We start from the raw sequence: 4,414 nt of genomic DNA, 5'->3' as shown, positions 1-4,414 counted from the left end.
TATATATATATATACATATATACGTGTGTGTATGTGTGTGTGTGTGTGTGTGTGTGTGTGTATAAAAAACAAACCGAAAATATGATTTACCTATATTTATAATTAAAAGAACGTGTGATAAATAATCGTTTGTTTTTTATTTAATCCTGAAAATATTATTTATGTAACACATGGTCCTTCATAGTTATTTGATAGAGGCTCACTTGTCGTTTCCTTTATTCCCTATTGCTTAACTCAACTTCATCAGTGACTGGGCAGACCAATTTGGAAAGGCATTAGTCTTTTTATGTCTTTATATATGTCCTGTTATGTCTTGCAAAATATTACTTAATGTAGCCTTCCATGTTTTAAATGATAGGATCAGTTCTGAGCGCAGTTTAGTGTCTATTTCTTGTAACTCGAGGAAAGAGAGCAAAGAAAAAAAAAAACAAAAAAACATTGAATATCTTGGTTTCTATTCATTTAAAATTCTTATATTTCTTTGGCAATTCACACGCCTCTTTCTCTTACATAATTGCTTTATATTTGTTCGAAGTCGTCATTGGTATATTTGTAATAAATTCTTTATTGCACAACAGAACTATTCTGTTCATTAGAAGGGCGTCGCCTTTTATACTTCCAAAGGCAATAAGATTAAGTATCAGTCAAGCAGTGATGTCAATATCATACTCCACTCTATCCCACGAGGTTGCATTCGTAAGTAATTTAATAAATGCAATAAAAAACAGAAACCAGTGTAACTATATGTTCGCTTCGTAACCACGTGGATTCATGTTCAGACCCACTGTGCGGCAACTTGGGCCAGGTTTCTTTATTATAATCCCGAGCAAAACAATGTCTTATAAAGTAAATGTGGTAGATGAAATGCGTAGAAGCCTATGCTACATTCGCTAGCTTTCTTATAACGAGATCTGATGCTCTTAGCTTAGACTTTTTGGGGGCAACCAGATCGAACTATCTTAAGTATAACTGTCCGAAATGGTCGTGACTTCTGGGACTTGACTGAGGAAAGAAGGCCGCGAATGACCATCTTCTTTTGCCTGTCCTTCTAATTGTTGTTTCTGTTGTCCACGTTTGTATCGTCTATCTGTCCGAATGATTTTTGTGCCCTCTATTGCGTTTTTGTTCCATACATACATACATACATACACACACACACACACACACACACACACACACACACACACACACACACACATATATATATATATATATATATATATATATATATATATATGCATAAAGAAACATATATACATGTGTGCATGCGTATGTGTGATTCTCTGTGTTTGTACCTACACCGTTTGACAACCAGTGTTGGTTTGTTTACTGCTCTGCAAATTTGGCCGCTTCAGCAAAAGAAATCACTAGAATAAATGCCAAATTTATAAAAAAAATAAGTAGTGATACCATGTATGGCCGCTGTTTAAAGATTGAAATAAGCGAATGAATGAGCGAATAAAATGTAAAACAAAAAAGCAGAATTATATCTTGCAGCTGACATCAAATTTAAGTTAAATATTTTAACGGCAAAATCACTGAACACACAAATTATGTTTCCCACAAAATATTCTCTTACTTGATTAACATGTTTGTTTTATAAAATTATATCTTTTATTTAAAATTCAATTGATTTCTCAGCATATTCATTTTGTTTTTACGATGCTAATGACATCATTCCCTGATTTTTTTGTCTATTCAATTGACGAAAATATTTATTCATCTGGTTGCAATGCTAGTTTGCTATCAAGCAAGACATGTAATCTAGCGAACTGAAGGTTAAAACATAACAACTTAAACGGAATCAACGTATCTGTCTTCATTGCATCTCATAATCAAGTTATTGAAGCATTTGAATCGAACATAATCTCATGTAAAGGAAAATGCTTGTGCGTGTGAGAGTGAAATATAAAGGATGTTATGTATTTATCAACATTACCATGATTATATGAAATATTCATGAAGGAGAGAAACGGAAAAATAAAAGAAGAAAACGAGGGTAATAACTGCTTTCTTTAACTGCTTTCTTTAACTGCTTAAATTATTTGGCTGTGGCCATACTGGGTGGGACATTGTCTTGAAATATTTGGTCGATGAAAATGAATCCTTATACTTAATTTTTTTAAAGTAGGATAATTGAGTTATCGACTCCGTTTGCGAAAATGGTTACAAGGACTTAAACAAACGAACACGAGCTATCAAGCCTTTGACGCCAGAAAATATGGTATTCACGTTCTCAATCTAAGAACATTTCATGTAGGGGAATATATATATATATGAGAAATACTGGCACATCTTTCATGTAGAACGACGTTTCACATATCAAGCTGTGTTAAACTATAAGTAAGACAGAAGCATTATGGTTCATTCAATATTTTTCTCAGATGAGAAATAATTAACAACATTTCCAATCATCATAATAGTGATAGTTGTATATATGTTTTAGAGGTTTCATAGTAACATCATCAATATTATAGTGACAGATACAACAGGGAAACGAGTCTATATGTGGAAGATAGATGTCAGTTGCATTATTACTTAAAAGCATGAGAGATTATGTAAATAGTTTCACGTAACCTCTTTCACGATATGAAACCTCTGCAGTTGTGGTGATTAATGATTTAATGTCGATTTTCTATTGATTTTGAATGTAATCAAAATACTTGTTTTTTTTTCCACAAGAGAGTTGTTAACACCTCAGTCGGAAGTAAAGCTTCACTTTTCAGATGCATTGCTTATTGTTCAGGGGGATAAGATTGGTGTAATTTGTGTTACAACAGAATTTTACTTTTAGGTTTATATTCTGTGTTCGATTGGGGGAAGTTCCTTTGTGGTTATTTAGAAATGTAATTGTCAATAACTTCACACGCTTGCATTATTTCTGCTGGCGAAAAGTATACAAATTCTCTTGAACCTCATAATCTTGCTATATAAAATGATATTTTTCACTTTTCTAGTCTGCGCTTATCGTTTTGTGATTCTATTCGCAATTGAGCATTGAAGCCGTTATCTTGAAGCGCCCATTAAACAAGAAACAATATTTAAGTGGTGTAAACCTATCTTCCTTATAATTAGCATCAATATTAGCTGAACTGTGCAATTTTCATGAAACTCTTACTATTTTCTCCTGATTTATGTATTTTAATATGTTGCAGGATTAAATCTGTACTGTTGCTGGTGTCATGTTATTTGAGCATAAATAAATATAATCTTCATTCGAATGAGGATTTCACATATGTATCTAAAGAAATAAACAACCACCCGTAAATGACATTTTCCAAGCGCGGACAAAGATACAGCTTGGTTATAAGACTTTCGTTGTTTCGTTTTGGACAGCTAGTTTCTTTATATTTGCTATTGCTTAATTTGTCTTTCTGATTGTTACTGTTTCATTTTGCAACAAATTAACGTAGTGTAAGCTGAGAATTGCAAATCGTTTTCAGTGGCACGTTTTAAAAGATTGCCTTTGCTACTGTGTTAATTTCAAAATTGATATTGCAAATGAAGGACAATTTACCTGCTATTTCTTTCCAAGTAGGCAACGTCGTAGAGATTCTGTGGTTGGATCGCGACTCTGGTTAGAATGTTAGTCGAAAATACTTTACTTTCAACTTAATATATCAACCACGAGAATAATCTTAAAACAAGTTCTTTCTTTTCACTTTTCACGGAGCCATATATTACAGTGTAGCCGTATTAACTCAGTATAATATTTGCATTTAGTTTCTTAGGAAATATAATATGAAAGGGAGATAACATCATCAGAGTTTTAGCAGATATCTAGAAAGAAAAGAAATAATTTTGTATTGTATTTATTTTCACATTGGAAATGTCTAGCAGTCTATGGTACCCCGGGCCTTCTTTTAATGCAAAATAACATAGATGTGTATCATCAGATGTGAACATTTACTTGTAATCTCACAGACCAGCGCAACTGTCTTTTCATATGAATTTCAAATAAAGACAACCAATCTGATACACAGAAAAATTCTGTTCAAAACATGGTTGTTGTTGTTGTTGTTGTTGTTGTTGTTGTTTAGCTCCGGTTGAACTTCATTAAGCGGACATATGATCGAAACATTCTAACCATGGTCATCACATATTTTTCTAAAATCAGGATCTAAGTTACCCAGTGTCTCGTTTTTAAAAGTGTTGTGATGTATTGTGAGCGAGATCTAGCTGTTATTTCTAGCAGTTTGACTAACTATATAGAGGTTTTCCCGGTAGCTCGGTGTAGTTGCAGTTTCTAATGAATTTGGAGCTTTAGATCCATGAAAACTATTTCACAAGAGCTCCAATTGCAGTTTCTAACACTGTCGGTTACTGGACATGATTGATTCATTTCCTGTGTAATGTCTTTCCCCTACCATTATAAAAGAAAAAAACAATTATTTATATATATATATATATATAT

At 32.8% G+C, this 4,414-nt stretch overlaps 1 protein-coding gene and 1 long non-coding RNA gene across 3 annotated transcripts in view; one reads left to right on the top strand and one right to left on the bottom strand.

Moving 5' to 3' along the window:
* Positions 1–4,414, top strand: part of LOC106870527 (BAI1-associated protein 3) — a 1,007,871-nt gene that overhangs the window by 51,283 nt on the left and 952,174 nt on the right. The gene's annotated exons all lie outside the window — the stretch shown is intronic.
* LOC106867502 (uncharacterized) overlaps positions 3,524–4,414 on the bottom strand; it is a 12,748-nt gene continuing 11,857 nt past the window's right edge. Inside the window, exon 3 of the long non-coding RNA XR_001409157.1 lies at positions 3,524–3,780. This is a non-coding gene — a long non-coding RNA (uncharacterized LOC106867502). The remainder of the gene's footprint in view (positions 3,781–4,414) is intronic.

The sequence above is a fragment of the Octopus bimaculoides genome, chromosome 6 (assembly GCF_001194135.2).
Source record: "Octopus bimaculoides isolate UCB-OBI-ISO-001 chromosome 6, ASM119413v2, whole genome shotgun sequence".
NCBI lineage: Eukaryota > Metazoa > Mollusca > Cephalopoda > Octopoda > Octopodidae > Octopus > Octopus bimaculoides.
Note: the sequence above shows the minus strand (reverse complement) of the source record. Positions and strands in the feature narration are given on the sequence as shown.